The sequence below is a fragment of the Kogia breviceps genome, chromosome 6 (assembly GCF_026419965.1).
Source record: "Kogia breviceps isolate mKogBre1 chromosome 6, mKogBre1 haplotype 1, whole genome shotgun sequence".
NCBI lineage: Eukaryota > Metazoa > Chordata > Mammalia > Artiodactyla > Physeteridae > Kogia > Kogia breviceps.
Window position 1 is genome coordinate 144,887,948 of NC_081315.1, and position 22,204 is coordinate 144,910,151.

Consider the following 22,204-nt stretch of genomic DNA (forward strand, 5'->3'; position numbering starts at 1 on the left):
CCCAGGAGGATGCACGGGGGGACTCCGCTCATCGAGGCCACTTCCGGGCCCCTTACTGCCACCAACAACAATGTCCTTGCCAAGCTTTCATCCTGAAAGGGCCCCTTTTCCACTGCCTGCCACCTGACAACCCCACCGACGTCGGGGAGACTCTTCACCCGTTCATCGGTGTCACCGGGCGCCCGCTGTGTGTGGGACTGGGCCAGACACGGGGCTGCCTCAGGAGGGAACGGTCCCTTCCTGTGAAGACCTCTCCGCAGGGGACCGGCAACTGGAGGCTCCGACGGCAGCAGCTTCCCGAGGGCGTCTGCACAGCTGCTGCTCGGGCCACGTGGCCTGGTGAGCGGCTCCCAAGGGACCCTCCAGGGAGGCAGCCCAGCTGCTGCGCTCTGCGCATGGGGCAGCGCTGTCAGCTCCGTTGTCCCTGTCCCCTCTCCCTGAGGACCCACTTCCTCTCTGAACTCAAAGCCCCTACGTGGGTGATCCCAAGGCCTGACCCCGGAACTCTCTCCTGAGCACGAAACCCGTTTCCTGCGCTCTCAGCCACCTGTCACCTCTCTCTGCGTGTCGACACCCAAACACACCTCTGCTGCAAGCAGCCTTCTCCTCTTCCTTGGCCCCGACGTCCGCCTAAGCCCACCCACCCTTCTAGGCACCAGGCAGTGCCTTGGTCATCCCCACTTGCCCCTCCAGGCCAGACCTCCCACCCCGCCTCACCATCCCCCTGTCCCCGACACCTTCCATCCACCTGGACGTGCCACCCCCAGCCTTCTCCGTCCCTCCTCCTCCTCCTCAATTCAGCGGCTGCTCTCGCGGTCACCCGTGTCCAGCCTGCTCCTCTCCGGCCACACGCTGCCCCCACGCCCCGGAGCCCCCCGTCGCACCAGCCCCCTCAGCCATCTTGCTTCTCCCGCCCGCCTCTGCTCCCTCAACCCCGCCCGCCAGGCATCAGCCCAGGGACGCTCCTGTCCCCCCACTCATGTCCTCCGCCCCCATCCAGGGACACCCCCCCCCCCGCCGCAGGAATGGCCTGGGCTTTCTCCACAGCACGTGCTGTGGGGCCGCCACGACACAGGGCGCCTGGGCCCCTGTCCAAAGCCACGTTCCCAGCCCCGGGGCTCTCAGCACTCCCGTCAACCCCGCAACTCTCTGCAGGTCACTCAGGACCACCCAAACCCACGCAGCCTTCACCTCCCTGCCCTCGGCTCGTGGACTGTTCCCTCCTTTCCAGAGAAGAAAGACACCCCGCAGGCCCTCTGTCCGCAGTGCACACCATCCCCCTCCGTCAGGCCAGCTTCTCCCCCAGGCCCTTGATGCCATCCCCACCACCTCGGGGGGGCTGACACCGCCCACCTGGGTCTGAAAACACCCAAGTCTCTCTAGCCCTAAAAGGAGTAAAACCCCTCAGTTGACTCCTGAAAGCATTGAAAGCATTTCCTCTAAGATCAGGGACAAGACAAGGATGTACGCTCTCGCCACTTTTATTCAACATAGTCTTAGAAGTCCCAACCACAGCAATCAGAGAAAAAAATAAAGAAATAAAAGGAATTCAAACTGGAAAGGAAGAAGTAAAACTGTCACTGTTTGCAGATGATATGATACTATACACAGAAAATCCTAAAGACACCACCAGAAAACTACAAGAGCTCATCAATGAATTCAGTAAAGTTGCAGGATACAAAATTAATTTATAGAAACCAGTTGCATTTCTATACACTAACAATGAACTATCAGAAACAGAAACTAAGGAAACACTCCCATTTACAACTGCATCAAAAGGAATAAAAAACCTAGGAATAAACCGACCTAAGGAGGTTAAAGACCTGTACTCAGAAAACTATAAGACACCAATGAAAGAAATTGAAGACAACACAAACAGATAGAAAGATATACCATATTCATAGACTGGAAGAATTAATATTGTTAAAATGTCCATACTACACAAAGCAATCTACAGATTCAAAGCAATCCTTATTAAAATGCCAAAGGTATTTTTCACAGAAATAAAACAATTTTAAATTTTGTATTGAAACACAAAAGACCCCGAATAGCCAAAATAATCTTGAGAAAGAAGAACAGAGCTGGAGGAATCCCACTCCCTGATGTTAGACTACACTACAAAACTACATTAATCAAAACAGTATGGTACTGGCACAAAAAGAGAGACATAGATCAATGGAACAGAATAGAAAGCCCAGAAATAAACCTACACACTTATGGTCAATTAATCTATGACAAAGGAGGCAAGAACATATTGGGTTGGCCAAAAAGTTCATTTGGATTTTTCCATAAGACGTTATGGAAAAACCCAAACTAACTTTTTGGCCAACCCAATAAGATGTAGAAAAAACAATCTCTTCAATAAGTGGTGCTGGGAAAACTGGACAGCTACATGTAAAAGAATGAAATTAGAACATTCTCTAACACCACATAAAAAAATAAACTCAAAAAGGATTGAAGACCTAAATGTAAGACCAGAAACCATAAAACTCCTATATGAAAACACAGCAGAACACTCGTTGACATAAATCATAGCAATATTTTTTGGATCTGTCTCCTAAAGCAAAGGAAATAAAAGCAAAAATAAACAACTGGGACCTAACTTAACTTAAAAGCTTCTGCACAGCAAAGCAAACCATCAATAAAATGAAAAGATAACCTACTGAATGGGATAAAATATCTGCAAATGATATGACCAATCAGGGGTTATAGCTCATACAACTCAACATAAAAAAATCTGATCAAAAAAATAAGCAGAAGACCTGAATAGACATTTTTCCAAAGAAGACGTGAAAATGGCCAACAGGCACATGAAAAGATGTTCAATATTGCTAATCATCAGGGAAATGCAAATTAAAATCACAATGAGATATCACCTCACACCTGTGAGAATGGCTATTATAAAAGCAAATATACTCCAATAAAAAAAAATTTAATGTAAAAAAAAAGAATGTCTATCATAAAAAAGAACACAAATAACAAATGTTGGGGGCTTCCCTGGAGGCACAGTGGTTAAGAATCCACCTGCCAATGCAGGGGACACGGGTTCGATCCCTGGCTCAGGAAGATGCCACATGCCACAGAGCAACTAAGCGTATGCACCACAACTACTGAGCCTGTGCTCTAGAGCCCGCAAGCCACAACTACTGAGCCTGCGTGCCACAACTGCTGAAGCCTGCATGCCTAGAGCCCGTGCTCTGCAACAAGAGAAGCCATGACAATGAGAAGCCCGCCACTGCAATGAAGAGTAGCCCCCGCTCATCACAACTAGAAAAGCCCATGCAACAGCAAAGAAGACCCAACACGGAGAAAAATTAAAATTTTTTTTAAAAAACAAATGTTGGCGAAGATGTGGAGAAAAGGGAACCCTTGTACACTGTTGATGGGAGTGTAAATTCATGCAGTCACTGTAGAAAACAGTACGGAAGTTGCTCCAAAAACTAAAAATAGAACTACCATATGATATAGCAATCCCACTCCTGGGTATATACCCCCCAAAAAGCAAAAAATTCTAATTCAAAAAGATACATGCACCCCAATGTTCATAGCAGCATCATTTACAATTACCAAGATACAGAAGCAACCTAAGTGTCTATCAATAGATGAATAGATAAGGAAGATGTGGTATATACATACATTGGAATACTACTCAGCCATAAAAAAGAATGAAATTTTGCCATTTGCAACAACATGGATGGACTTGGAGGGTATTATGCTAAGTGAAATAAGTCAGACAGAGAAAGACAAATACTTATCACTTACATGCAGAATATCATTTATATTACAATAAATATCACTTATATGTGGAATCTAAAAAATACAACAAACGAGTGAATATAACAAAAAAGAAAGAGACTTACAGATACAGAGAACAAAATAGTGGTTACTAGTGAGGAGAGGGAAGTGGGGATGGGCAATATAGGGGTAGGAGGTTAAGAGGTACAAACTATTATGTATAAAGTAAACTACAAGGATATATTGTACAACACAGGGAATACAGCCAATATTTTATAATAACTATAAATGGAGTATAACGTTTAAAAATTGTGACTCACTATACTGTACTCCTGTAACATATAATATTGTACACCAGTAACATATAATATTGTACATCAACTATACTTCAATTAAATAAATAAATAAAATATTTGCCCTGCAGAAAAACAAAATAAAGCAAAACAAAAAGATGCAGCCTCAAGCAAAGGTTATCACAAACAGGGCACAACCACGGAAACAGAGTCTGAAAAAACCCACAATAACCCAGGGCTGGAGGACAGTCCAGGGCAGTTTCCACAGAAGGACCAGGAGATGGAGCACCACAGGAAAGCTAAGAGACCAAGAGGATGGATTCAGGGGCTACCAGGGGAAGGAAAACACGTGGATAAATTCAGTGAAAAGCCTCTCTGTTCATCTGTCACTGACTGCATCACCCACCGGGCAGCCAGAAAGGGTCTTCCCAAATGAGTAGGGTGTATTGGGGGTTGGATGACGTAAGTTGTAGCTTATGTGGAAAACACAAAATCCTCTTTGGAGAACTTTGGAGGCAGCTGAAATTGAAGCCAGATTTTAGCATTTGGTGGGATATTTGACCTCATTTGACTTTAAAAAAAGTGGGAAAGGAGAGAAAGAAACTGGAAGAAAGAGCAGAGGGGTCCAATAGCAGCTAAAACAAAGCTAAGATTCCCCCCAGTCCCACCCCCCACGACTCAGGGGACACAGGCCACTGTGCTCAGGTCCCCAAAACAGAGAAAAGCACTGTGGTTTCATTGCCAAGTCTCAAGCCACAAGTTATGCCAAATCTCAGGGAATGGTTTGCAACCAGGCTGCTTCTGTGCAAGAAACTGGTTACCACAGTGCCAGGGGACACAGCTCTGCTGATGGGTGGATGGGTGAAGGCATAGACAGATGGACAGATGGGGAATGGGGAGATGGATGGGAGAATGTAGGGAATGGATGGATGGGGAGAATGGGGAGATGGATGGGGGATGGGAGGACGGATGGAGGGAGGGGTGGATGGGGGATGGATGGATGGATGGATGGATGGGTGGATGGATGGATAGATGGATGGGTGGATGATGGGTGGATGGATGGATGGATGGGTGGATGGATGGATGGGTGGATGATGGGTGGACGGATGGATGGATGGATGGATGGATGGATGGGTGGATGGGTGAATGGATGGATGGATGGATGGATGGATGGATGGGGGATGGATGGATGGATGGGTGGATGGGTGAATGGATGGGTGGATGGATGGATGGATGGATGGGTGGATGGGTGGGTGGATGGGTGGATGGATGGGTGGATGGATGGATGGATGGGTGGATGGGGGATGGATGAATACATAGATGGATGGAGGGATGACAGATGGGGATTGGGGGATGGATGGATGGTGGGTGGATGGACTGACTGAATTCATTCGTGGTGGTCAGTGTTTGCCCAATAACACCTCTCTGCCTCGTTGGTCCAAAAATTAATGGACCACTTCCCAGAGCTACAGAAAGACAAGAACCTTTAAATTCAAAGGGCCCACCAAGTGCTCAGTAGGGTAAGTGAGGAAGTCCCACCAAACCTTCAGAGAGAAAGGTCTCATATGAAGGAAGAGAACCTGCCGGCAGGAGGCTGAGGACAGCAGAGCCCAGCCCTCAAGGTGCTATGGCTCCCGCACACTTGCTGAATAGGCAGCAGGCAGGTGGAGGCCAAGGCTGGGTGTTCAGGGGCGGGCACACCGGCCATGCTCACCAGGCACTTACGTGAGTGAGCTGTACTACTGACGCACCCCCGGCCAGAACTTCAACCTGTGGCAGTTCTAAAAGGTGAGGGTAGCCAGAAAAAGCAGCACGTCCAGTCCGGCCATTTGAGTGTGATGGTCAAGCACACACAGGGAGGCACTGAAACAAGGCACTGAGAGTCCACAGCCACCCCTGCACCAGCCATCAGGAGGGACCGGACACCCCTCAACTGGGAGCAGAGGCCCCATCTGCCTGACTCCGGGGGGGTTCTCTTTATTCACCCATGACACAGCCTCCCACCCAGTGCGGGGGGGCCCCAGGAGGGCTGGGCCCCAGCCCCCACGCACACAGCAGCAGAGGCACAGACTGAACTCGACAACCCGACAGACAGACAGGTGCGCTGCGGGCGCTGCTCCGGAACCACCCTCCACCGCCTGCTGATCGGTGGCCGGAGTCCGGATACACCAGGCCAGGAGCACGGGCCACACTCCCCGCAAAGGACTTCTTGGCCTCTGTTAAAAGAAGGGAGGGCTCTTTTTAAGAGGACCTCTGGTTGGGCAGTACCTTCTGTGTATAGAATTTTACACCCCTCTCCTGAATACCAGAGGCACTAAAATAGCTCTACTGAGAGCTGTCTGTCCACGTCCGCCCCACAAACACGCAGGAAGCCTTTGCTGTGCAGGCAGTGCTGTTCTGGGAAGAGGAACAGAGACAATGGGGTTCGTCCGGGGGGGAGCCTGTCCTGGAGGGGCCATCCTGGGGGGCCCATCCTAGGGGAACCCGTCCTTGGGGGAGCCAACCTGTGGAGCCCATCCTGGGGGAGCCCATCCTGGGGGGAACCCATACTGCGGGCAGCCCGTCCTGGGGAGTCCGCACTGGGGAGCCCACCTTCTGCCTGTGCAAAACAGCTGAGACAGAGCACAGCAGACCATCCCAGTCCGGGCCCTTGGACTGCAGAGCTGGATGCTGGGGGCCCAGCCATATCACTCGTGTGACACCGGTCACATGATGACCTTGCTCCTGTACAATGGAGACCACAGAGCACCTTTCCTGGGGGCAGGCAAACGCCAGGCTCACCCTAACTCTTCCACGGTCTGAGGAGTCACAGGGCCCGGTGGACAACGTAGGACCCCACGCAGTTCCCCAAGGGCTCGAGCCCCTCACCCCTACATCAGCCTCGCCTGCACCCTCCCCTTTGGAACGTCCCTCTCAGACCACCCACTAGCCCAGATGACACGTGGTGTGCATGTGCAGCTGTGCAGGTGTGGGTTCAGGTGTGCAGGTGCAGGTGTGCGGGGGGGTGGGGGGTGCAGGTGCAGCAGGGGGTCTCCGTGCTCACATCCTGTGCCCGCTGGAGCAGGAAGAAGGCTCAGTGAGCACCTGCTGAGCCGATAACTGTCCAGGACATGGCCTCGCTGTCTCTAAGTGTTAGAATTTAACTACTTTAGTCCACAATGTCTAAACTTTCTAAAAAGAATAGATATGACTTTTGCAAGGAGGAAAAAAAAGAAAGTTAACTGAAGAGTGCAATGGGTTTTTCTACACAGGCCACCGTCATCAGGAACTCCTAATTCCCAGCTGTACAAAAATGAAGGCTGCCTTCTCTCTCCAGACCCACATCAATCCTGCCCCACTGCGGGGACAAAACACAGGAGACCTGTGCCCTGCGGCAGGCCCCCACCACCGCTGTGGGGTCTCAGGAGACTCTGCCGGAGCTGGGATGGGAATCAACAAGGGGCTGAGACCTCAGCAAGACCCCCTGCCCTGGTCACACGAAAGCAGGTCCAACTGCAAGGGAAGAAGGTGAGGCTTGCCCCATCACCACATCCATCAACACAGGTCTGGATCAGCGCCAGCTCCGAAGAGGGAAAGGGATCAGAGGGGGCCAGACATTGGAAAACCAGCAAAACCCACTCTGGCACATTTCTCCCCTAAATGAAGCTGGAATCCCACGCTCATTCCCTACGCCCAAACCTCATCAGCCCTGAACCCCTGAACCCAGCCCAACACCTCCAAGGACAGCTGGCAGCCGAACTGCCCATCAGGTGAGACACACAGAGTTCCCAGGCACCCAAGTCCCTGCAAACATCCAACCCAAGAGAAGCAGGGAGCCACGGTGGGCTGGGTCAGGCGGCGAGGTCCACGGGTCACTCTCCGCCCGGGTCACCTGCCTCTCCCAAGTTCACGACCTATACCCCTAGGGATGGTCCTGAGGTTCAAGTGCCAGAGCAGACTGACACATTTCTACTTAAGGAGGGAAACAACCGTCAGAAGTTTTCAGACCACAGGGCCAGAAACTTGTTGAGTATATGGAGTCATATGTTCACAAGCAATGCATACAGAAAGCCAATTAGCCTAACTGAATCTAGGTGACACAGGAGAGTGGAGACACGGACCTGCATTGAGTATGACCTCCAGGGTGGCCCTGTCTTCACCCCACTTGCATTCCTCCTGCACGGCTGCGCTGTCCCCCTGGGCAAGCTCTCCTGCATCCACCTCCTCCTCCCCACACCTGCTCTAAACTCGTCATCACTGTCACCTCCTGCCACCTGACTCCCTTCCGAGCAACCCACCCACAAGAACCGGAATGTCCCCAAACACCAACTCCTCACCTCACCTTCCTCTTCTGTTCAGGGCAGGGCCCTAGTGCATGCGATGCCGCATGAAAGCTGCTGTGTGTGAGGAAAGGTGGAAGAGATGGACAGCGCCCCGTAAAGAGACCTTCTCATTGGGCATCTGGGCCTCTAGGATGCCCACGGGCACCGTCCCTCACCCTGCAGGAGCCCAAGGCAGAGGAGGGCTTATCTCAGAGAGATTTGAGGGACGGCTCCTGCCTGACGGTGTGAACACCAATGAGATTCACAGGAGGCCCACCAAGTTTTCAAGAAAACGCTATCAGTGGAAACACTGCCATTTTGAACTGAAAGAGTCACAGGTAGTACAAAATGAAAAGTGGGCACTGGATCCCCGCAAGTCTACTGGCGGCAAGAAGGCTGAGAGAATGACTCAACTGCAAATGCGTGCTGCCTTCACGGAAAGGGGGAGAGAAGGATCAGGAATGCAGAAGGCAGAGTAAGAGCCACTATCCCCAAATCTTCAGACCCAGTGGAGCAACTTCCAACATTTTCCAGGCTGGATTAAAGAGTTGCTGTGCACCTGTGACTCCTTTACGCCCTTCCCTTTTCCCTTCTCGTTGAGGAGCGTCTACAGTGGTTACCCTCTGTCTGTCCCAACACTGCATTACTGTTCTGCGGGGGGGGCTGATAGCTGGTCTTCAGTTCCGGTCTACAGATGGAGACGAAGGGCACCCCCGGAGCTGTACTCAAGCAACTACAGCCGGGGACCCTCACCCACGCCTGGAACCCGTCCGGACGACGGCCGTCTGGACTCTGAGCTGATGCCATCGTGGAGGGATCTTGGGGGCAGTGTGTTTTGTACGTGCGAGGGACGTGGACCGCTGGGGCAGTGGGCTGGACGCAGACAGGCAGCCTCTGAGATGCCCCAACGACCCTGTCCCCGAGTCGTCCCTCCCTTGGCAGCCCCTCCCTGAGTGCAGGCTCCACCTGGTGCCTCACTTCAAATAAGCTGAATACGGCAAAGGTGATGAGGTGTCGCTTCCAAGACAGGCTACCTGAAGACCGCGTCCCCCCCCTCACTCTGAGGGAAGTCAGCGGCCAGGCTGTGAGCTGCCCTGAGAAGCAGCCCACGTGGCAAAGAACGTCTCTGGCCACCAGCCAGCAAGGTCGTGTGGCCTGCCAACAGTCACGCTGTGACCTTGGAAGTGGATCTTCTGAGGCCACCAATTGCTACGGGAGTGAGCTTACGAGTGGCTCCTCACCCACTGCACCCTGATCACCACCTTGTGTGAGACCTGGAACCGAGGACCCAGCTAAGCCACACCCGGGTTCCTGGCCACAGGAACTGGGAGGCAGAAAACACATGTCGTTTTGGAGGGGGTGATTTGTTCCATGGCAGCAATAACTCATGTATCACGTAATCCAAAAGATGAATGTTATCACTTGATTTGTTACCATTCCTGCTATAAATAAACACAAAACAGCGCTATATTTATTTCTAAGCAGCAATGCATGATTGAGTATTTTTCCCTCAAATCTAATCTGTGATGAGGTGATTAAGGAAATCATGCTGCATAAATCAGAGATAAACTGACCAGGAATGGGAAAAACTGGCTAATAAAAATGACTACTTTGGGGCTTCCCTGGTGGCGCAGTGGTTGAGAGTCCGCCTGCCGATGCAGGGGACGCGGGTTCGAGCCCTGGTCCGGGAAGATCCCACGTGCCGTGGAGCGGCTGGGCCCGTGAGCCGTGGCCGCTGAGCCTGTGCGTCCGGAGCCTGTGCTCCGCAACGGGAGAGGCCGCAGCAGAGAGAGGCCCAAGTACCGCAAAAAAAAAAAAAAAGACTACTTTTGGATGACCACCTAATCAATCAGTCTCACAAGCTAAATTTAACAGTCCCGTTTTACAAATGAAGAAACCGAGGCTCAGGCATCTCGCCTACAACCACGTCCAAAGACAGAGTTAGGATTCAAACTCGGGCTGACCAGTTTCAGTTTGGGCTCTTAACCACACTTTTTACCATTAGCACACGAGCAAATGCCTGTGTAGAAACTGGCCTCCCCTGAAGTATTTCTGCTAACAAAAATTATCCACCTGGTTCTCAAACAGTCTATCTCAATTCCATGGTAGCTTCATCTCCCAAATTTGCACATTAATCTAAGTTTAGGAAGCAGGTCAGCAGCCCCTAAAATTATTAGGATGCATGGTTGTTGAATAATTTATGATAGACTGAACAGAAGAGTACCACATATAAAATGTTCCAGCTCAGCGTTTTGTTATTATGCAGAGTTTTTTGCGTGGGTTTTTTTCAAAATGTCAATTCTTAGGGTTTTAACACTTTAAGCCCAGAGAAAGCAAGAGGCCAGGCTGCAGGGACACGGAGCAGATGCCTGGGTTCTGGCCTCCGGGGGCTCATCCCTTCCTGCTCCCCAGTCAGCCTCAGCGAGAGTCAGGCCATCACGAGGCAGCCACCCCTCGACTAGAGATGGAGATAAAAATTTACTCAACAGCAGAGCAGCTCTTAGAATTAGGAAATACGACAAATACAAGTAATATGGAAAGAGAAGAAAAAGTAAGAAAGAGGAGAAATGAAAGACTGGCAACCTTAAGAACATTTAAACACATCAGGAAAATGTATACAGAATTATTACTCACAGTCTAATAAAATTAAAAGGAAATGGAATTCCGAAAATAATGTGAACTTGAAGACATACAGCTCTGCTGATGTCATACTTACCATGCAAAGAAAGTTTAAAACACTAGCTTTAAACTCATCTAGTTCCAGGGACTTCCCTGGTGGTTCACTAGTTAAGACTCCACATTCCCAATGCAGGGGGCCCAGGTTCAATCCCTGGTCAGGGAACTAGATCCCACATGCTGCAACTAAGAGTTCACATGCCACAACTAAAGATCCCACGTGCCGCAACTAAGACTTGGCACAGTTGAATTTTTTAAAAATACGCAGAAAGGGGAAAAAAATTCTTTTAATAAATAAAAAAAAACTCATCTAGCTCCATCTTCTTTCAAGAGAACACATCACGGGGTGTTCTTTTTACAGCACTGAGCTCTCTCTCAGTGCTGTAACGCCGAGTACAGCTCAGCTGCAGAGGAAGGAGAGGGCTGCCCCCAAGGAAGGGAGACCCACGGACCCCCGCGAGCGCCCGAAGCGCTCAGAACAGAAGGGCCTTGGGAACAGGATACCTGCAGGGCGGCTTGAATATTTTATCTCTGTCCCCGGTGCCCCTGCCTATGCCAGGCCTCAACCAAGCAGCCCCCTCACCAGCACTTCTCCTTTTCTCAAAATGTGGAGAAGAAAGTCTAGATTTAGCAAAAAAGATACGATTTTAAATTACAAAGGTCCATTTTACTGGTGCAAAAATATTACTATATTACATCTTTCTGAGTGATTCTAATCCTTTGTAAAGTTTACATCACAAAAAATCCAAATGATAACCAGTTAAGAGAAACAAATGTGTGAGATCTCTCTCATCTAAAAGAAATAAATAAAAGTGTAAAACACAACGTTGTAAATCGACTATACTTCAATAAAACAATTAATTTTTAAAAATAAAAAAAAAATTTTAAGGCGTAAGACCTCCGACCAGCCGAAGGCAGCATCGTTTCACACCTAGGCTCACACAGGCACCGCGGGCACAGAGCCTGCAGCCCAGAGGACACAAAAGACAGCTGTGTGGTAAGCAGGCACCTGCGTCCATACACACCATCTCCTGAGCACACGTGGGGCCGGATCGCTGGCTGACCAGGGAGGGGCCCTCTGCTGCCACTCCACATCACTCTCCGGTGTTACGGGCACAACGAAGATACTGCGGTAGGTGCATTGGGAAGTAACTTTTAAACTCCCATCACTATAAGAACACTGTCTACACAGGAAGGAATTTAAGAAAGGTCTCAACTAAGGAAAGGAGGAGCTCGGCAGAAGGCAGGCAGCCGGGCATCCAGGTGGGAGACGGCAGCGTGATGGCGGCAAAGACAGGGGCAGGAGACAAGCAGGGGAGAGGCTGGCTGGGCTGCCAGCACCTGCAGCGGCCCCCGCTCACACCTGCCGGCCGCACCTCCACAGCCCACCCTGCTCCAGCCCGGGATCTTCCCCGGCTGCCGCCCAGGGTCCCAGCCCAAACCCCAACGCTCACCTCGGGCAGGTCCACCTTCACCACCCCATGACCTCCCTGCCCGCCCATTCATTCATTCACTCATTCATTCATTCAGTAACTGTCCAGTGGCGTCTACAGCAGCACCAGGTAGACAACTACTATCAGGTGACCAGTGACGGCCCCACCATCCCAGGGCCAGCCACTCTGGGGGAAAAAAACAGCTCAACGGGCCAGTACCATCACACAGGGAAGTTGGAGGGACCCACGGGAGGGCAACCGTAGCCCTGACTCCATTTGTAAAACTGCTCTTCCCTGAACCTACCCTCTCCCCCTCCCTCCCTCCACCAGTGCTTGGCTCAGGTGGCACCCCCGCCAGAACCCCATACTCCCCCAAGCCTCGTCACCCCCCAGCTGCCCGGTAGCCAGTGGAGGACACCCACACTTGGGCCATGCCTGCCGTTTGCTCAGCAGCCCCTCCCCTCCCAGCCCTGGGCAGTGGTCCACACGCCACTGTAGGTGCACAGTCGGGTTTGGGGGAGAAGGGGACAGGAGGCAGGTTTGAGGGGGCAGGGGAAGCGGAACAAGACAGCCATAAGGAGCGGCAGGAACGTCAGCCCAGGGTCCACCTGCCACAAGGTTAGAACACACAAAGGCCGGAAGCCCCAGAAATCCCGATTGCCCAGAAACACCACACCAAGCAGAAGCTCGGGCGGGCCGGGCGCCCTACCACGCTCCCACCCAGCCCCCCGCAGCCAGGGCTGAGCAGAGGGGTCCAAGAGCGGTGACACCCTACCCCTGCCATCAGCGGGCAGACCCTGCCCTCGAGCTCCCGGTTTGCTCTGGGCGCCAGCCTGGCCATACCGATTCCAGAAAGTAGACAGGACAGGCTGCGGCTGTAATGTTTCAGGCTCTATCGCTGATGGAACTGCGGGGCTAGTTTTGATTCCAGAAACAAATTGTACAAATTGAAATATTGAAGGCTAAACCATCTCAATTTTCCATTCCTGTTGCTATTTGACTTTCCCTTTTCAGCTCTGCTTGGTATTTATTTCTGTTTGTGGTTTTTAAACCTGGGCGGGGGGGGGGGCTATAAATAAAGTTGCTGGATGTAGCAAATGAAAACGAAGGCCACTCGGTTAAACCTGAATTTCAGATAAAAGATGAATAACTTTTTAGTATAACTGCGTCCCCAATATCGCACAGCAGTTTTTATCCGGCGAATCTATCTATGAAGGGACAGCCCCCCAGTCCTGAGGCAGCAGCCCCCGGCCGGAACCTGGCTGTCCCGCCACCCTTCCGGCGGCGGCCCAGGACAGGAGGCACAGCCAGACCCTCCGCCCACTTGGCTGCCTGGTCCCCGCCTCCCGGCTCACCCCAAGGCCGCCACCAGCAGAAAACGATTCTCCTCTCCTAGAAATGGATCTTTTCTCAGGCCTCCTACAGAACATCCCGCCATGTACAAATCTGGTCATTCGCTACAGGAGTCAAGAGGAGGAAGCCGCAGGGCGTTGCACTGCTCTTATTGTCTTTTTCAGTGGGGCAGACGGGAACCTTTCTGCGCTCGGCGTCTCTCTCAGTCACTCTCAGGGAGACAGAAATCTGCAAGTGCACAGAGGCCCAGTACCCGCCTCAGCCTGCACACAGGCGGGCGGCGGGCAGAGCCCTCGGAAATCAACGCCGGCCACGTGGCCAGAGCAGGCCGCGTGGCAGGAGGCGCATCCCCTGCCCATGACTCCGCAGAGCTCCTCGCCTCCCAGGTCCAGGCAGGGTGTGTTGGGCCACATGGTGGCCCCAAGGACACCAGGTCCTAATCCCCAGAACCTGGAAATGTGACCTTATTTGGAAAAAGGGTCTCTGCAGATGGGCTTGTGTGAAGGATTCTCAGTTGAGGGGACAGTGCTGGGTTATCCGGGGCCCTAAATGCCATCACAAGTGTCCTATAAGAGGGAGGGAGAGGGAAGCTGGGACACAGGGGAGGCCACGTGAAGGCAGAGGCAGAGACAGGCGCATAGAGAGGTGGGAAGGATCTCCCGACAACGGGGGCCCCCAGGGGGAGCCCAGCTGCGCCCTGCCCACACCCTGATGTGGACATCCGCCTCCAGAACAGCGAGAATAAATCCCCACTGGTGTAAGTCCCCCAGTTGGCAGTGCTTTGTTCCATGGGCCCGGGAAACTCACACAAGGTGCCCAGGAGCCCCCCAGCCCTGGCCCAGCAGCCCCACCCTCGCGGTGAGGAGTGGACTGGCCGTGAAACGCCTAGGTGCACACTCCTGGCCAGGCTCCAGGCCACTAGGGATGGGGGCTCTGGGCAGCGGGCGGTCTGGGCACCTCACGCTGCCCAAATGCCTCCAGGTAAAGTGTGTCCCAGGCCGGGCTCCTCGGGACTGCACTCGAGCCACGGAGCCACAGGCTGGCCCACAGTAGGGACTGGACGTGGATGTGCCCACAGGCGCACGTCCACTCACAGCAGCCAGGCTAGCGGCACCAGGAACATCCTACGGGCCACATGGTCCCCAGCACTTCACACTCATTATTCTAGCTCATCCTCATTGCAGCCTTATCATTAACCCTATTTTACAGACAGAAACTGGCACAGAAAAGCAGTCTGCCGAGGTCGAGCTAGACACCGGGGTGGGGTGAAGAGCAGGCGCCGAACGGAGCCCGCATCGAGGGAACCCACATCAGCAGGACCGCCCCCCCCACCAGAAGTCAGCGGACAAAACCCTCGTCCTCACCCCTCAGTGGCTCACGTCGGACGGATGCAGCGAGGGGTGCACACCGGCCAACACGCCCCCCACACTGCTTTATGTGTCTAAGAAGGCATCCTAGAAGAGCCGCCCAGGACTTCATCTCATCCGGGACTTGGTAAGGAAGAGCTTTCTCCTAGGCTGGAGTGGCTCACTCCCCAATTACTTGATTCTCTAGATGAGAAACAAGTAAACCCCAAAGGTCAACGCCTGGCTACTAACCAAAGTGCCAGGAGGTCCATCAGTGACGTGAAAGCCTCATGCATCCGCCTGTGCTGCTGAATCAAGTTCCAACCAGGTACCAAATATAAAAACCAACTCTCTGAAGAGCTATGAAAGCAGGCAGACACCGGAGGGGAGTCATCCTCTACAAGAAGAGGGTCGCACTCGGTAAGGTGTGTGTTTGTGCACGTCTGGAGCTCAGGTGGAAGCTGCCCTCCTCCAGCTTCTAGTCACAGGATGGAGTCTGGGCATGGCAGGTGGCTGGAAAGTGAGGCAAACATCTCAGTGTCTCCGACAGGAGGTAGCTGGGGAGAGAGGAAGCCCTGAAATCTGCCGGTAAACTCTGCCCAGGCCCTCGGCCAGCCTCTGAGCAGCCTGTGCACAGAGAGCCTCCGAGGAGGAAGCTAGAGTCCAAGCACAGCAGCACACGTGATACGGAGAGGTCAGTGTGAGTCCCGACAAATCAACACTCTTCAGAAAAAAGAACCACTAGTGGATCATCCACAATGTCCAGTACACAATCAAATATTACTAGATGTTCACAGAAACAGGAAGGTGTGACCCACAGTCAAGAGACAAAGAAGCCAGTGGGAACTGTTCCTGAGATAACCGAGGAGTTGAAATTAGCAGATCAGAACTTTAAGGCAGCTAATATAGTGTGTTCAAGGATTTCATGGAAGATACAGTCAGATAAACAGGTGGCCTATCTCAGTAGAGAAATGGAAACTATAGGAAAGAAGCCAGTGGAAACTCTAGAAATAAAAACTACAGTAAATGAAATCTTAAAACTCATCGAATGAAATGGACTTAATTTGGACTGGAGACGGAAGAAAAGGAGATGAGAAAGAGAAAAAAAATGTTAAATTAGAACAGGGCCTACATGCCCTGTGGAACAATAACAAACATCAACCATACAGGTAATAGGAGTACCAGAAGGACAGGAGAACACAAGGGGCAGAAAAAATATCTGAATAAACAAGGACCACATTGTCCCCAAATTTGGTAAAAAATTATAAGCTTATTTATCCAAGAAGCTCAACAAACCCTGAGCAGGATAAATACAAAGAAAACCCTCATAAGCACATCACAGTCCAAGTGCCGGAAGTCAAAGGCAAAGACGCCACGTGACACGTGGGGACAAGGCAGCAATGGCGAGGCTGACATCTACACAACAGCAGCTGGAAGACGAAGCGAACCAGAGTGCTGGGAAGGAGAAACCGGAATTCTACAGCCAGCACAAAGATCCTTTAAAACTGAAGGAAAATGAAGACAGTTCAGATAAACCAAAATTGGGAGAATCTGTCACCAACAGGCAAGAAATGCTAAAGGAGGTGTTTCGAGCTGAAGAGAAAGGATACCAGATGGAAACTCAAATCTACGAGAGGGAATGAAGCACAACAGAAATGGTGAATATGCGGGTAAATGTTTTGAAATATTATTTCCCATCTTTTAATTTCTTTAAAATACATACGACTGGGATTCCCTGGTGGCGCAGTGGTTGAGAGTCCGCCTGCCGATGCAGCGGACGTGGGTTCGTGCCCCGCTCCGGGAAGATCCCACGTGCCGCGGAGCGGCTGGGCTCGTGAGCCGTGGCCGCTGAGCCTGCGCGTCCGGAGCCTGTGCTCCGCAACGGGAGAGGCCGCAACAGTGAGAGGCCCGCGTACCGCAAAAAAAAAAAAAAAAAAAAAGAAAAGAGTGTTCCAAATATTATTTATGCCCCTTCCCCCCCAAAACTGCTTTGGAAAAGTTTGTATTTATTACTTGTTTATTTATTAGCTAATAAAAATTTTCAATTTGGGGGAAATTAAAACACTAACAATGGAAATGGAAAAAACACTCACATTCAAAAGCAGAAAGAATGAAATGGGCTTCATGAGAAGCTAACTTTGAACGTCAGTGTACAAACAGGCTGAGAGTAAAAGGATGGAAAAGCCATAAGGTGCAGACAGTAACATGAGACAGCTGGGGGAGCGCATCAGTGTCAGATAAACGGGCTTCAAAACAAAAGCTCTGTTCATCAGGAAGACAAATCATCCCCAAAGTGTACAAGCCTAATAACAGGGCTTCAGATATATAAAGCAAAACCTGAAAGAACTCAAGGCAGAAATAAACAATCCACAGTCAACGTTGGAGACTTTAACACTTCTCTCAACAATTATTAGAATGACCAGAATCCTTACCCCCCAAAAAATCAGTAATATAGGAGATCTGAACACCATATAGTATTCCTTCTATGTGCCAGGCACAATTTTAGGTGTTTGAATTCGGCCATGAATAATACTGAGGAAAAAAAAGCCTTGTTCTCAAGGGACGTCCCTGGTGGCACAGTGGTTAAGAATCCACCTGCCAAAAAAAAAAAAAAAAAAGAATCCACCTGCCAATGCAGGGGACACAGGTTCGAGCCCTGGTCTGGGAAGATCCCACATGCCATGGAGCAACTAAGCCCGTGCACCACGACTAATGAGCCTGCGCTCTAAAGCCCGTGAACCACAGCTACTGAGCCCGCATGCTGCAACTACTGAAGCCCACGCACCTAGAGCCCGTGCTCTGCAACGAGAAGCCACCGCAATAAAAAGCCCATGCACCACAATGAAGAGTAGCCCCCACTCACCGCAACTAGAGAAAGCCAGCGCACAGCAACAAGGACACAACGTGGCCCAAAATAAATAAATGTATTTTTTTTAAGTCCTTGTTCTCATGAAGGATATAGTCTAGTAAAAAATAGGGGGAAAAAAGAAAGATAAGAAGACAGAATAAAAACTCAAAGTATCCTTAATTATTACCTTCTAAGAGATAAATAGAAAAGGAAAATCGAAATAAAAAGAACTATTGAAAAATAAAAGGGATAACAGAAATAAAACAATTAACAGAAGAGCCAGAAGACAATGCAAAGCAATCTCCCAAGAGCAGAACAAACATCAAAGAGATCAACAAGAAGAGAAGGAAGATCAGGGATTGAAGGTCAGCCCAGGAGTTCCAGCCTCCAAATAAAATGAGTTCCAAAGAGACACAAAACTGAAAGAAAACTAAGCATAACACAAAACGTCAGGCCTAGGCTGAAGGGGGCCACCTGGCCCAGGACAGTGATGAGAATGTACGTCATCAACTGATAGTTCAGAACACGGGGAACAAGAGAAGCTGCTGTGGGGCCAGGTCACACACAGAGGCCTGAAATCACCACAGCATCAGCTTCCACCAGTGCCGGAAACTACACGCAATGAAGCAACATCTTCAAAATTCTAAAATAATACTTTTCAGTAGAATTCTATACCCAGCTAAACTAAAAGTTAACTGAAGAGTGAAACAAAGATACTTTCAGAATCAAGGGCAAAAGAAAAATCTAGCTCATGTTTCTTAGTTATCATGAATATGCACTCAACAGAACAAGGAGTGAGCCCAGACAGACAATAGAGGTCCCGAGTGCGGGGACACGGGGGGCACAGGCATGCAGGTCCCATGGGGACCAGGACAGAGTGGGGCAGAAAGCGGGATACCAGGAGCAAAATCCCCAACAAGGGCCACCACAAGAGGGGTGTGGCAGGGCGCATGCTGGGGTGAGGAGAGAGAGGTTGACAGGGGAGCGACAGGGTTGGGTGAGAAAGGAGTTGTGCTCAGGTACTGTGTGGTTCAGTAACAAACACGTGAGCAGTGGACACCAGTCTAACCAAAAGAAGGTGATGGGATGAAGTTGGGAAATGGAGGGAGAGGAAGCAGTGGTGCACCGGAGGGGAGAGCCAGCCCTCCCTCACACCTTCGAGAGAGATCAAATATACACATTTTAAGACTAGCAGCTTAAATGGGCAGTAAATGCCTGAGAAAATAGGATGTCTGAGATGACTGACCCTTGGAGATGGGGACAAGCAGGACAGGAGAGTGCCTGCTGTCTGATTCTTCACTCAGTAGGCTTAGCTCTTCATCTGGTGTCCTAGAAGGATGGCCACTGTCAAAGGACAAAAATGGTGCAGGATGGTGTATGTAAAAAAAAAAAAAAACCAAGGAAGGAGAGATATCGGGATATCACCTGATTACAGGGTTGGGGACAGTAAGGCCACAGGAAAAGAGAGGAAAGAAAGCAGAAAGGACAAACTAGGCATTTTACTTGCCTGGAGTACATGATCTCGGGGATGAATCTGGTGAACCCCCAAAAACCACAGGTCAACTTGTGTCTGTATTAAAATTGCACGTGCAGGTGGGTTAAGTGTACTTCTGAGGACTGACTACAGCTCTTGTCAGATGGCCAAAGGAGCTGGTAACCACCACCCCCAAAAGTAAAAACGAGTGATCTGCCGGACTTGAACCCCAAGCAAAGCTCATCTTCTCTCCCGGGACAGCGGTGGCCTCTCCTCCAGTGCACAGCAGGGGACACCGCGAGGCCCTTCTGGACGCAGGAGCAGCAGCGCCCAGTCGGGGAAAGGTACGAGACGGCTGCTCCCCAGCACAGGACGGGAGAGAGCACAGCCCTTCCAAAAGCAGTCAGGGTGGTCCGCAACGACATCGGTCCGAGGCCCTGGAACTGTGAATGTCGCCTTATAAGCAACAGGGACTTGGCCGGTGGGATTACATTAAGGAGCCCTTGCTGGGAGAGGGCCCTGGGTTCCATACGCAGGCGCGACCACAGGCGTCCTCACGGGACGGAGGACACAGGACGGAAGCGGGGGCGCCAGGGCAGCACGACATGGGGCCCAGCGCCAAGGCGTGCGGGACAGCCTCCAGAGCTGCGAGGGGTACAGTTCTGCCCTTAAGCCACTAAGCTGGTGGTAATTTGTTACAGCGGTCACGGGAAACGCATACACGTGCTAACTAGAAAGTAAAAGGTTTATGGGAACGCCACCACATTCAAAGAAAATGTAAGATGCCCTGGCTTCGCTGTGTTTTGTGTACTTGCTACACAGCATGTGTTAAGTCTTCACTAACACACTGTTTTCTTCTTCATCCTGACCCTTTTGCTTGGCCCCTTTCAGACAAAGACAAGTGTCAAAAGACAATATAGTCAGACGGCGAACACGCCATCACCTCTGCTGTGGGAGATGCGGGCGGGCGGCACGGGCCACTCCTTCCACTGGGCAGGTGGCCTTGACCGCCCTCACCACCCCGCCTCCCGGCCGGCCGGCCCCTCCACCAGGGCCACACTGGTCCTGGCCTCCCAGCCCGCAGCAACTCCTCTGCCTGGCCGCTGGCCCCTTCCTCTCGGATGCCCTCCTTCTAGAATGAGGGGGAAGGAGGCCTGCCCTTGACCCCGGGGCACAGCAGTGTCCAGGCCCCCTCCTCTCGGCTGCGCAGGCCCACTCAGTGCCTGCCTCTCACCTGCTGACCCTGCGCAGGACAGTGCCACCCGGCAGCCGCCCACAGGTCAGCGCCACACGTCCGTCCAGCCCAGGTCCTCCTCTGCCCATCCCGGCCCACAGGCGGTCACCCCGCGCCTTGGCTGTGGGCGCCTCAGCGACGGGCTGTCCCCACCTGAGGGGCATCCCTCAAGCCCAGGTCCTGCGCCGGCCACCTCATGCCCATTATCGCTAGGCCTCAAGAGCACTGGGTCGGAAGGCGTTCTGTGAAACCTCACGCTGTGACCACTGTGTTTCTACAGTAAAACTTTAAACATATTCTCTCTACTCACCGCCCTCTCCCAACTGCCTCCTCGGGCTCCTGTCTCAGACCTGGGTGCGGGGGGTTCTCTGGGGAGGCGGCGCCTTCCCCGCAGGCCTCACAGTCCCGCCTGCAGGTCCCCCGGCCTCCCAAGTGCCCGTCCCATCACAGCACGTGAAAGTAACGGACACTGACCACGCAGATCCCCTCACAACCCCGAGCAGCCTCACAGGCAGGTCCTGTTACAAACCCAACCCAGCAGCGGGGAAACTGAGGCACAGAGAGGGTGGCCACCTGCCCAAGGGCTCTGTCTACACCCACGACTCTGGCCGCTCTGTCCACACCCACGACTCCGGGCCTCTCTCTGTCCACACCCACGACTCTGGGCCGCTCTGTCCACACCCACGACTCTGGGCCTCCCAGTCTCACCCCCTCCACCCCTGAGCTGCAGCACGGAGCCTGCACCGGGGAGCCGGCACGGCACTGCACTGCGTTGCTGCAGTGGATTTCCAGAGTTGGGGTCTCTGGAGGCGGCCTCTGGCCAAACAATGCGGCCGTCCGTGAGATCGGACAGGAAACTCGGGAGCCGTGAGGACTCGGCCCGGGGCGCGCGGGCTCGGCCGCCGTCCGAGCGAACGTGGTGGGCACTGCAGGCCCGCGGCTCGGCCCGGCCCCGACCCCCGGCCCTCCTGTCCCGCCAAGGGCCGGCCCCGCGGCGGCCCCACAACCCGGCCGGAGTCGGGCCCGGGAACAAAAGGAGGGCGGCGGCGGCCGGGCGGCCCCGACCCTGAGGGGCCGGCCGCCCCCAGCACCCTCCGCTCCGCTGGGCGGGGCGGACCGCGGAGGGCGCGAGCGCGCGCCCAGAGAAGAAAGAAAGCGGAGGCGGGGCGGCCAGCGCCCGGCCCGCAACCTACCGGCCGTTCGCTCTCCGGCCGCTATCCGCTCCGCCCGCGCGCCCAACGGTCGCCTCCGCTGTCTCCCAGGGCCGAGGGGCGGGGCCGAGGGGGGGGGCGCAGAGAGGGGCGGGGTCGATGGGGGGGCGATATCAGCGCGTGGGCGGGGCCTAAGGGGCGGGGCCGTGGACGGGGGCGGTATCTCTAGGGGGCGGGGCCACCTGTGGTGGGACTGGTGAGGGGGCGGGGCCGGGAGGGGAGGGGCTGATGGGGCGGGGTCGAGGGAGGGATGGGACCTCCTGGGGGCGGGGCCGTGGGAGGAGCGGGACCTCCAGGAGG

The 22,204-nt window shown here is 52.7% G+C and overlaps 1 protein-coding gene across 3 annotated transcripts in view; it reads right to left on the minus strand.

The window, feature by feature from the left end:
- The window catches only part of RGS12 (regulator of G protein signaling 12), a 114,901-nt gene extending 92,948 nt beyond the window's left edge, over nt 1-21,953 (minus strand). For 2 of the 3 annotated variants that reach the window (XM_067036774.1, XM_059065982.2), the window contains exon 1: nt 21,887-21,950. The gene's annotated coding sequence lies outside the window, so the exon portion shown is untranslated. Of the gene's footprint in view, nt 1-21,886 lie in introns of all 3 variants that reach the window. The other variant, XM_059065981.2, reaches the window with a different exon arrangement.
- Nucleotides 21,954-22,204: the final 251 nt, after the last annotated feature.